Below are 13,458 nucleotides of genomic sequence, written 5' to 3'. Positions count from 1 at the left end.
TATGCGCGCACGCACGCACGCACGCACACACAGAGTAATACTTTGTGTTTGTGTGTGTTGGTGTCTTTATGCGAGTGTGTGTATGTGTGTGTGTGTGTGCTGAGTTAAATTTGTTTAGTTTGAAGAGTGAACGTGGGCGTGTGTGTGTGTGTGTTTATGCAAGTGTGTGTGTATGTGGGTGTGTGCGTCGTTGAGAGAGAGAGAGAGAGAGAGAGAGAGAGAGAGAGAGGTTAGCACCCGGTAATTTAAAAAGTTATAAAAAGTTAAAAATATAATATATATATATATATATATATATATATATGGTCGCCAGTGATTTACATTTCAAAATACACGCATTAATAAAACTAGCTCCAAGACTATTTTTCTCTGCTAATTTTCCTTGCGATATTCGTTTTCAGCATACCTGAAAAAACTGACGGTTCGAGTTTTCCGGGTACGGTTTTTCCGGAGACGAGTTTTCTCTGGACAAGTTTTCCGGGCACTGGTATAAGTGCTATGGGTTCATCAGAGCACATCCCATTAAAGTACTTGTAAACAGGGATGCAACACCGAGGAGGCGATGGGACAGACGTTGGAGATTGACCTATAGCACGCACGGGGCCTATTAGATTAGATACTCTTTTTTTTGTTGTTTTTGTGCTCAACGATAAAAACCGACTTCTTCATTTGTGTTTGCTTCTCATTTTCGCTTTTTCTCTGATAAGTGTTTCGCTAATGTGAAAAAGAAAACATGTTCGAACGTTTGCTGACATTTATTGGATGTGTTCCTACCAGTATTTTGCTTAATTTTCGAGTTTGGAGCGATTATCGAGTCTCACAAGATGTCTGTAAAATGTCAGACACTTCTTTATTGTTCTAACTTAAAACCGTGCGCTACTTTTGTTTGTGTTAAATAAACGTTTTAAAATAAGTTAAAACAACAAAAATGTGATCTAGGTAGAAGAGTAACTTACCTTGCCTTTGGTAACATTCATTTTCTTATATATTTATTTGTTCACTACTTTTTCGTTTTGTTCTCTTGAATGCGAAATATTCGCCATGAAATTTCCACGGGGGGTCACGATTATTTCGTTTTATTAATCTTAAGTTTCATAGAATAAAAAGTTCTGACACAACTTTGTCGAGCGATTTATAATCGATTTCATTTAACTTCTGTTTGACCCCGGCACGTACGACCCTTTCTCTCCTTCCCCCACTCTCTCTCTCTTCTTTAGCTTGGTGACAAGCGATATGCTTATGTGTGCGTGCGTGTGTGTGTGTGTATGTGTGTACATGCGTGCGTATGTGTGTTGTCGTATTCACGAAAATTTAAAAAAATAAAAACGTTTTTCCCCGACCGGCCGGATTAGGGTTGTGAGGTGTGGTTAGAGTTCATGAAAATAAATGTTAGCAATAAAAACTTTTGGTAAACCAAGTTAGAAAAAAGAATACAATTTACTTCCCCACGGAGCCACCGATTCTTCTTCTTTTTTTAGGCGATGTAATAAGCAATATTTTTTAGCAGGGTTGCCTCCTCTCTTTATTTTGGTTTGTATATTTTTCATCTTGCAAAAATGCTCCCGGGAGATCTTTTTAGGATTCTAAAGGTTTGCTTTTTTTTACACTTTTTATTATCTTCGAAAAATGTAAAAAAGAATGTAAACAGGCAGTTTACGATTTGAAATGCATCGTTAAAATGATATTTTTTGCTAGTTCTTTCAACTTTATATTTTTATTTCGTCGTCTTCAAGTCCAATGTAAACAAGTTCTTGATGAGCCGTTCCTCTTAAATAATCCAATTTACCAAATTTACACTTCTAACGATTACTATGATATTGTCCATTGACTACTGTATGTACACACTTTAACCCTTATCCTCGAGTGGCCTCTGGGGCTTGATAAGTAGTGATTCCTTTATAAAATAAAAAATATTTCAATACTTTGATGGTGAGTCTATAGTCAGTCTGTGCTGGTTTTCCTTGCGATATTCGTTTTCAGCATACCCGAACGATTTTAAAATGACAGTCCGAATGTTAACGAAGCACACACACACACACACACACACACACACACACACACACACACACACACACACGTAAACTCAGTGAAAATGTCTACTGTCGATAAGCTAGTTGTAAATTAGATTACTGGCTCTTATGAGTTTTAGTATAACCACCCTTTACAACTGTGATACAGTAGAACAGTCCGTCTCTGGACAATTAGCAGTGTATCGCATAACTCAATGACAGTGTCGAATGTCGACTAGCTAGTTGTAAGTTAGGTTACTGGCTCTGATGAGTTACACTCTTACCACCCTTAATAACTGTGATACAGCGGAACAGTCCGTTTTTGGACAAGTGGCGGTGATCGCATAACTCATTGAAAGTGCCGAATGTCTATTAGCTAGTTGAAACTTAGATTACTGGCTTTGATGAGTTTCAGTCTAACCACACTTAATAACTGTGATACAGCGGAACAGTCCGTCTGTTTCGCATAACTCATTGACAGTGTCGAGTGTCGATTAGCTAGTTGTAACTTCGTAGCCAGCCGAAAAGCCCCTTTAAGAAGAGACTTGAAGATAATAATTATTGCTTTTATTTGTAATGTTATTCTTATCGTCCAGCCATGCACGTGCAGAAATGCATTTCCAACGCAACTGTGTTAAAAAACTTACTTCCCCTTCAATGAGACAAGAACCCCGACACTCGACTTCGCACCGATACGCGAATGACGATACATAGAAATGAAAGCTGTTGATTTTATGTATTGAATTTTACGACTTTGCCGGCCCTCGTGACAAGATGTTCCGGCAGATACTGCAGGCTATGACGAGCTATGACTAGCAAAGACCAGATGTGGGGGAAACCCCACATGCCTGACCATTAACCAGCTCCCATTTCCCACCTCTCGGGAGCTGGTCCCCTTTTTCCCTTCCCCCTCTCTTCACTCCTCACATTAAAAATTGGCCTTGTGCCTAATTTGCTTGGTGGGGGAGCAAATAAATACCATCTGTTCCGGCAGATACTGCCAGCAAAGACCGTATGTGGGGCCGACCCCACATATAAGACCTTGGTCAATGTAGGGGTAACCCTTCATACCAATTGTCACCATCCTCGAAAACTATTTGTCTCAGCTAATTTTCCTTGCGATATTCGTTTTCAGCATACCTGAATGAGAGTTAGATTCTATAGACCAAGGCAAGTCAACGTGTATATAAAAAAATATTTTCGTTAACAGATACTACACATTGATCGTTTATTTTATTTGATTTGATGTATTTTATATTTATTTATTTTTTATTGATCTTATTTTCATTTAACATTTAATGTTTTGGTGTTGTATTACTGTACACATAGATTCGAAAAAGTTGTAATAAAAACAAATATATAACAAATAAATGTTATCAAAGGCAAGATAAGTTACTTTTCTACCCAACTGGATATATTTTTCGTGTTTTTATTCAATATAACATGTTTATTCAGCCGTAAGTTTGGGAAAAGGTGTTATAAATAAAAACCCAGATAAAATACTGTACAAACTCGATCAATATATGTTACCGTGACATAGGTGGACATATATTCGGCGGGTTTTTAGTAGTATTGTGTATAGTTTTTTATTTATAACACCTTTTCCCAAACTTACCGTGTTAAAGAGAGAATCAGACGCCATTTTGAATGTTCCAATACATCGGTAAACACTATGTTTTTCGAGCTGAATAAACATGTTACCTTGAATAAAAACACAAAAATTATATCCAGTTTGGTAGAAAAGTAACTTATCTTGCCTTTTGATAACATTTATTTGTTATATATTTGTTTTTTGACAACTTTTTCGAATCTATGTGTACAGTAATACAAACCCGATGTTTTTTTTATTAAATAGTTAGGTGACTGTACGGAATAGTTACAAAACGCCTTCCTCTCCCCATTTTAAGAACGACTTTCGGAATTGGGGGGAGCCCAATCTCTCCATGGTAAGAACGGCTTTCCAGATTGTGAGGTGTTTTTTTTTCAGAAAGCCGTTCTTATCATGGAGAGATTGAAAGTGTTAATACAAGTTAAATTGAATTTTTATCAGATCTTCTGCTTATTAAATTATTGGACAGAATAGTTAACATGATCCTCTCTACATTAAGAATGGCTTTCTGAACTTTTAAGGTAACGATTTCTTAAAAAAAATACAATTTAATAACAAACAAAAAAAACAGTTATTTTTACGATCCGAAAGAGGGAGGCGGTGGGAGGGGGAGGAATTGGCGCGTTGAAATAAAATTCGTTAAATTTCAAATTCGCTTCATACCCCCACCCTTCGCCACGTCATGACAGAAACAAAACTTTGACGACATTTCATTTAATTTCCGTTTGACCCGGGCAAGAGTGCAAACACGTGCGGAGTGTGTGGGTGTGTGGGTGGAAGTTTTATTGTTTTATTACTTTCATAATTTCATTATTTTCCGTCTTTCTCTCCCCCCTCTCTCTCTTTCTGTCTCTCTCTCTCTCTCTCTCTCCCCCTCTCTCTCTCTCTCTATCCCCCCCTCTCTCTCTCTCTCTCTCTCTCTCTCTCTCTCTCTCTCTCGTGCTGCTCACATGAAATAAACGCGGGAAGAAATATCGTGAAATGGCAAATTCCGCCATTTCACGAAACGTCGTGGTTAGAGACACATGTATTTTTACTGGGAGTTTTCACTAGAAGAAAGGTAAGTCATTTTTGGTATAATTTGTGATTTTATTTCAGCATTTCTTTTATGTAAAATAATAATCTTGTTTTTTTTTTAATGTTTAAAGTGAATAATAAAAAAAAATGATATTTTATTTAAGTTATTATAATTACCTCGTGTTATTAAACGAAAAAAAAAAATGAACAGACACTACACATTTCGTTCTTTATATATAATTTTCAATATAATTTATATCTATGTGTACAGTAATACAAACCCTATATTTGTTAATGAATATCACTTAAATAAACCACTCTACAGATGGATGTGATATTTGGAATATGCTGTAACATTGATAAAGACGAACTAAGGAACAGTTACGTCATAGACACAAAATATACGTATGATTATAATAGGAAAAAAACAAAAACCTGCAAAAGTATATGCAGTTATGCTACCGTGCCGAAATAAAAACGGTGTTATTTAGAAATCTATTCTTTGTATTCTAACATTTTAATCAAGTTGTCGTGAAACTTGAATTTCAAATGAAAAAACGAAAAAAACAAAACAAAAAAGGAAATGCAAACACAAAACACGGTAACATAAATGCATAATTACTAATTATGTCTTTCTGGCTAAACGTAGTAACCGTTTCTTTTTTCTGTATTTGTATAAAAATTAGTACATGTTTTTTATTAGATATTGAAATCCATGTTATTAGGTTGAAATGGGCGCTTCTACACTATTGGGACGAGATTTCAGAATTGTAGGGATGCGAGTTAATGCGACAGTTGATGTTGAATTCGAAAGTGATTTTGGAGCCTTTAAACTGTCATTAATAATAATAAAACAGATACTACACTTTGAATTATTTGCTAATAATTAAAAAAAATATTTTCGTTAACAGATATGACACATTGATCGTTGTTTTTATTTGATTTGATGTTTTTTTATTTTTATTTATTTTTTTATTGATCTTATTTTTATTTAACATTTGATGGTTGTTATTAAATTGTTAGATGCTTGTACGGAATGGTTACAAAACGCCCTCCTCCTCTCTCCATTTTAAGAACGACTTTCGGAATGGCCGTATCCCAATCTCTCCATGTTAAGAACGGCTTTCTAACGCCGACACTTGACTTCGCACCGATACGCGAATGACGATTCATAGAAATTAAAGCTGTTGATTTTATGTATTGAATTTTACACGACTTTCTCGGCCCTCGTGACAAGATCAAAGTGTAGTATCTGTTCTCTCAGTTACGAAACTGTCCGCCACCGGACTTTCTGGATAGGTTAAGGTGTTTTCATACTAACCTTCGTTAGCAAGGACCGACTCCACATTTGTGGGAGCTTGGACCCGGAAACCGATCCCCTTTTTTGGGAGACTGGAATCTCGGGACCAACACCACTAGCTGGTAGTTGAGACCTGCTTTTGTTGTTTTTTTGCATGCGTTTTTTCTTCGTTCCGGTCTCTTCCCTCTAGAGACAGGGGATGGTCTAATTTCTCCACACTTAATTGCCTGAGCAGCACTGACCTGCCAGGCCCAAACTTTGTCTATCTTCGCTGCTCTCCCAGTGGATCGAGCAGACAGGGCTCTCTTTCTCGCTTCCGTTGGGGTAAGTTAGTGGGTAGTTGGGAGCTTGGACCCGGAAACCGATCCCCTTTTTTGGGAGACTGGAATCTCGGGACCAACACCACTAGCTGGTAGTTGAGACCTGCTTTTGTTGTTTTTTTGCATGCGTTTTTTCTTCGTTCCGGTCTCTTCCCTCTAGAGACAGGGGATGGTCTAATTTCTCCACACTTAATTGCCTGAGCAGCACTGACCTGCCAGGCCCAAACTTTGTCTATCTTCGCTGCTCTCCCAGTGGATCGAGCAGACAGGGCTCTCTTTCTCGCTTCCGTTGGGGTAAGTTAGTGGGTAGTTGGGAGCTTGGACCCGGAAACCGATCCCCTTTTTTGGGAGACTGGAATCTCGGGACCAACACCACTAGCTGGTAATTGAGACCTGCTTTTGCTGGTTTTTTGCATGCGTTTTTTCTTCGTTCCGGTCTCTTCCCTCTAGAGACAGGGGATGGTCTAATTTCTCCACACTTAATTGCCTGAGCAGCACTGACCTGCCAGGCCCAAACTTTATCTATCTTCGCTGCTCTCCCAGTGGATCGAGCAGACAGGGCTCTCTTTCTCGCTTCCGTTGGGGTAAGTTAGTGGGTAGGGTGACGTGGGGTAGGGCGGGTGCTTCGTTTCTGCTCCCCTCTGTGGGCAGGGATTCCTATCCCCTCTCTCTCTTAATTGCGACGCGGCACTCTGGCCCGCTAGCACCCACTGCGTCTTTCTTCTCTGCTCTCCCCCCCTCGCGGGGGGATCTGAGCTGCTAACCCGACATCCCCGTGAGGGGAAGTCAAAAACTCTAATTTCTTCAAAGTCCGCTCCTCCCCCTCCATTCCCCTGGGTTTTCTTTTCCCCCACTACACTTTGGTCTGCGTCAGCGGCCAGTGCAACCGCCACGATGCCAGGCAGGAGGGGTACGTTACCCCAAATGCGCAAGATTTATTAATAAATAATAAACTAGACAAAATACTTTGAGAAATTCGCTCAATATATGTTAACGTGACATAACTTGACATATATTCGGTGGTTTTTTAATAGTATTTTGTCTAGTTTATTATTTATAACACCTTTTCCCGAACTTACCGTGTTAAAGAGACAGTCGGTCGCCATTTAGAATTTTCCAATACATCGGTAAACACTGTATTCTTTTCGAGCTGAATAAACATGTTAAACTGAATAAAAACACGAAAATTATATCCAGTTTGGTAGAAAAGTAATTTATCTTGCCTTTGATAACATTTATTTGTTATATATTTGTTTATTGACAACTTTTTCGAATCTATGTGTACAGTAATACAAACCCTATAATTATTTCATGTCATTAAACGAAAAAAAAAAAAAGAACAGATACTACACGTTTCCTTTTTTTACAGATATCATTGTCAAATAAAATGTATATTTATTTATAATTTGTTGTATTTTTAATAGTTTGCTGCAAACTTTAAATCGAGTATTAATCTTCTGTTTGAGAATGTGTTAAATTATCGATGGTTTTATATTGTATTTTTTTATTTATTTATAATTTTATTTCAGCATTTATTTAATATAGAATAACCACGTCGCTTATTTAATCATAAATAAAAAAAAAAAAAAAAAAAAAAATTATTCTATAAAAAGCATTTTCATTCCAAAATACTGAAATCGCCATTAAATAACCTGGAAAAGGGTTGATATGGCGTATAAGCAAAAGCCAGACTAAGAAATCAAGGGCAGATAATCGGAAATCTTGATTGTCTCCCTTGACGAACTTGTCTCCACGGAATTTCACGAGTGTTGTGGTCGGCGTTACGGAAATTACCGACCGTTTACTCATTTTATTTGTTTAGTTTTTTTCACCTTTGTTTGGTTGAGAGATGTTTGAGTACTCGTGCAGTTTATTGACCACCGGTGTGAAATATTAACGTCGTATTTATGTGTGCTTTCCACCTAACAGTCGAATGACGTTAAAATTGATTTACACACTCACTTGTAAAGTCGCCAATAGTAAGATGTCCAAAAATTACGAAAAACGTTTACTCATTTTATTTGTTTAAATAATATTATATGTAGACTTTCACCTAACAAATTAAAAAATTAGAAGACGTTAATTTAGATTTAAATTAAAAATATTTGTCTGTCTGTCTATCTATCTAGCTGTACTGTATCTCTCCAACTACATCCTCTGTCTGTCTGTCTCTTTAACCTCGCATCGGCTCTCTGCTTGGTTCCTTATTTCAGCCCACCAAACTGGATATAATTTCCGTGTTTTTATTAAATTAAACATGTTTATTTAGCTCGAAAAAACAGTGTTTACCGATATATTGGAAAATTCAAAATGGCGACCGACTCTATCTTTAACACGGTAAGTTCGGAAAAAAGATGTAATAAATAATAAACCAGACAAAATACTGTTAGAAATTCGCTCAATATATGTTAACGTGACATAACTTGACATATATTGGGTGGTTTTTTAATAGTATTTTGTCTAGTTTATTATTTATAACACCTTTTCCCGAACTTACCGTGTTAAAGAGACAGTCGGTCGCCATTTAGAATTTTCCAATACATCGGTAAACACTGTATGCTTTTCGAGCTGAATAAACATGTTAAATTGAATAAAAACACGAAAATTATATCCAGTTTGGTAGAAAAGTAATTTATCTTGCCTTTGATAACATTTATTTGTTATATATTTGTTTATTGACAACTTTTTCGAATCTATGTGTACAGTAATACAAACCCTATAATTATTTCATGTCATTAAACGAAAAAAAAAAAAAAGAACAGATACTACACGTTTCCTTTTTTTACAGATATCATTGTCAAATAAAATGTATATTTATTTATAATTTGTTGTATTTTTAATCGTTTGCTGCAAACTTTAAATCGAGTATTAATCTTCTGTTTGAGAATATGTGTTAAATTATCGATGGTTTTATATTGTATTTTTTTATTTATTTATAATTTTATTTCAGCATTTATTTAATATAGAATAACCACGTCGCTTATTTAATCATAAATAAAAAAAAAAAAAAAAATTATTCTATAAAAAGCATTTTCATTCCAAAATACTGAAATCGCCATTAAATAACCTGGAAAAGGGTTGATATGGCGTATAAGCAAAAGCCAGACTAAGAAATCAAGGGCGGATAATCGGAAATCTTGATTGTCTCCCTTGAAGAACTTGTCTCCACGGAATTTCACGAGTGTTGTGGTCGGCGTTACGGAAATTACCGACCGTTTACTCATTTTATTTGTTTAAATAATATTATATGTAGACTTTCACCTAACAAATTAAATAAGAAGACGTTAATTTAGATTTAAATTAAAAATATTTCTCTGTCTGTCTGTCTATCTATCTATCTAGCTGTACTGTATCTCTCCAACTACATCCTCTGTCTGTCTGTCTCTTTAACCTCGCATCGGCTCTCTGCTTGGTTCCTTATTTCAGCCCACCAAATTAGTTCAGTTTTTTTATATTTTTTTTTATTCATAATTTGATTTCAGTATTTATTTAATATAGAATAACCGGGTGTGTATTAGTACTGGACACATAGATTCGAAACAGTTGTCAAAAAACAAATATATAACAAATAAATGTTATCAAAGGCAAGATAAATTACTTTTTTACCAAACTGTATATAATTTTCGTGTTTTTATTAAATTAAACATGTTTATTCAGCTCGAAAAAACAGTGTTTACCGATATATTGGAAAATTCAAAATGGCGACCGACTCTATCTTTAACACGGTAAGTTCGGAAAAAGATGTAATAAATAATAAACTAGACAAAATACTTTTAGAAATTCGCTCAATATATGTTACCGTGACATAACTTGACATATATTCGGTGGTTTTTTAATAGTATTTGGTCTAGTTTATTATTTATAACACCTTTTCCCGAACTTACCGTGTTAAAGAGAGAATCGGTCGCCATTTCGAATTGATATTTAAAAAAAAAAAAAAAAAAAAGAATCCTAGCTACTGAGTTGTAGTCGACAATCGTAACATATCCCAAAATTACGAAAATGCAATCATTAAAGAATTTCCTAATTTTTTGTTTATTACAACAACATTGCAAGAGTAAGATGAGTAAATGTGGATGTGTATTTTCCCCCCTAAAGTCCAACCCTATCCTCACCGTGGTAGGGGGGTGTAACGTTGTAGTTGAACAACAACTACACGGCTAAATGGGCTCTGGCAAAACAAAATCCAGGAAATGACGTCCGTCATCTGGTCGTCTTTTTATACGCTTGCATGTGGCGAGCAAAGAAGACGTGTTAAGGAAGGAGCAGGCTGAAAGGAGAACATTCCCCGAACAAAAAAAGAAAAATGGGCCTTACCCTATCCCTTTCCCTTATCCTAACCCTAACCCCTCCCGTTTGCTTCCAAGGCCCCATTTGAGCGTGTTCTCCTCCGCAGGCCTGCTTCTCCAAGTTTCCCCGACTTTGCAGGTAACTGGTTTGGAGGCTTTCTAAAGCTCTTTTATCAGTGTCGGGGTGTTGAGTCCACACTTCCAGCTCAACAAATACCTGCAGTGCAAGGTGCGCTTCTCCGAATTTCCCCGAAGAGGGAGCGACACGTGCTCGTGTTTCTACTGTGTAATGCATGCGTGCCTCCACTTGACTACGGATGACTAGAGTAATACTAAAATAGTTTGTGTGTGCTCACAAGCTGCTTGAAGGGCGCTGGTAATATTATTCCTACTATCTATCAACTACGAGCTGGGGCGGTAATGCAATGATGGACCTCCGATTAATAATATCCGATACGATAGTAGGAATGGCAGTTTTGTGAGCTTTCATAGGCTCTTCCACATTCACGCACAATCTTGTGGTATCTCTCTAGGAATCCTGTTGGGTAGAGAGAACAAGAAGTCCCTTCCCTCGTTTTGGAAGGTTGTTCGCAGCAACGCTTGTTTTATATGGTGCCCTCTTTAGGGAGTTCAACACCTTGTTGTACGGAACCCGATCAAAATCCAGTTAATGATGGCATGAGTTTGTTGCGTCCGTCATCTGGTCGTCTTTTTATACGCTTGCATGTGGCGAGCAGAAAAGACGTGCTCGAGCAGGCTGGAAGGAGAACACTCCCCCGAAAGAGAAAAATGGGCCTCCCTCTCTCCCGTGTGCTTCCATCAAGGCCCAAATTGTGTGTGTTCTCCTTCGCAGGCCTGGTCCTCCAACTTTCCTCGACTTTGCAGGTAACTAATCTGGAGCTTTTCTAAAGCTCTTTTCTCAGTGTCGAGGTGTTGAGTCAACTCCCAGCTCAACAAATACCTGCAGCGCAAGGTGCACTTTTCCGAATTCCCCCGAAGAGGGAGCGACACGTGCTCGTGTTTCTACTATGTAATTCACGCGTGCCTCCACTCGACTACGGACCACTAGAGTAATACTGCTATTAGTTTGCGTGTGCTCACAAGCTGCTTGAAGGGCGCTGGTAATATTATTCCTACTATCTATCAACTACGAGCTGGGGCGGTAATGCAATGATGGACCTCCGATTAATAATATCCGATACGATAGTAGGAATGGCAGTTTTGTGAGCTTTCATAGGCTCTTCCACATTCACGCACAATCTAGTGGTATCTCTCTAGGAATCCTGTTGGGTAGAGAGAACAAAAAGTCCCTTCCCTCGTTTTGGAAGGTTGTTCACAGCAACGCTTGTTTTATATGGTGACCTCTTTAGGTAGTTCAACACCTTGCTCTCCTTGACTCTTCTCATTGTCGAGGTTCTGAGTCCGGTTCCAGGTGTACAAATAGGTGCAAGTCTGGATAGGGAATCTCCCCAAGTGGGTGAGCCTACGCTCTTTCTTATCAGGCGACACGTGCTCGTGTTACTACATAATGCATGCATGGCTCCATTCGACCAGGAACGACTAGAGTAATACTACCATTAGTTTGTGTGTTCTCACAAGCTGCCTGAAGGGCGCTGGTAATATTATTCCTACTATCTATCAACTACGAGCTGGGGCGGTAATGCAATGATGGACCTCCGATTAATAATATCCGATACGATAGTAGGAATGGCAGTTTTGTGAGTTTTCATAGGCTCTTCCACATTCACGCACAATCTTGTGGTATCTCTCTAGGAATCGTGTTGAGTAGAGAGAACACTTCCGTTTTCTGCTCCGCCTTTTATTCCGAGTAGAAACCGCCTTTTTCGGAGGATGTTCGTAGCAATGCATGTTTTATGTAGCGCTCCACTTTGGGGAGATCATCACCTACCTGCCCAAACTGTCCTTTCCTGTACGGTACCTGGTAACTAGTGGATTCCACCCTTTCCCTCCTTTTTCAGTTTGATGGCGACCACGACCAGCCAGAGGTGAGTAAAGCATCAAGCGTTTCTTCTTTTCGGTTTCAGTTTTTGTAATTGACAAGTTTAATTTTCCTCTTTTGTATTACTGCAGCTTCTAGTTAGAATCAGCATAAGTCCTCAGTTAAGTATTTCTTTCGTTGTGTTGCTAGTGATTAAAACGAATGCCTTTCTGCTTATATTTCCTTTAACCACATTTAGCAAGTCTAACCAAAAATATTCACCCATGCTTGATCATAACCAGAATTATTTTTCTGTTACAGGTATTTTATTTTATTACTACATAATGCATGCATGGCTCCATTCGACCAGGAACGACTAGAGTAATACTACCATTAGTTTGCGTGTGCTCACAAGCTGCTTGAAGGGCGCTGGTAATATTATTCCTACTATCTATCAACTACGAGCTGGGGCGGTAATGCAATGATGGACCTCCGAGTTACAATATCCGATACGATAGTAGGAATGGCAGTTTTGTGAGCTTTCATCGCCTCTTCCTCATTCACGCACAATCTCGTGGTATCTCTCTAGGAATCCTGTTGGGTAGAGAGAACAAAAAGTCCCTTCCCTCGTTTTGGAAGGTTGTTCGCAGCAACGCTTGTTTTATATGGTGCCCTCTTTAGGGAGTTCAACACCTTGTTGTACGGAACCCGATCAAAATCCAGTTAATGACGGCATGAGTTTGTTGCGTCCGTCATCTGGTCGTCTTTTTATACGCTTGCATGTGGCGAGCAGAAAAGACGTGCTCGAGCAGGCTGGAAGGAGAACACTCCCCCGAAAGAGAAAAATGGGCCTCCCTCTCTCCCGTGTGCTTCCATCAAGGCCCAAATTGTGTGTGTTCTCCTTCGCAGGCCTGGTCCTCCAACTTTCCTCGACTTTGCAGGTAACTAATCTGGAGCTTTTCTAAAGCTCTTTTC

This window comes from Euprymna scolopes, chromosome 46 (genome assembly GCF_053919585.1).
Source record: "Euprymna scolopes isolate OS-2025 chromosome 46, ASM5391958v1, whole genome shotgun sequence".
In the NCBI taxonomy this organism is placed as follows: Eukaryota; Metazoa; Mollusca; class Cephalopoda; order Sepiida; family Sepiolidae; genus Euprymna; species Euprymna scolopes.
This window is presented reverse-complemented; position numbering follows the sequence as displayed.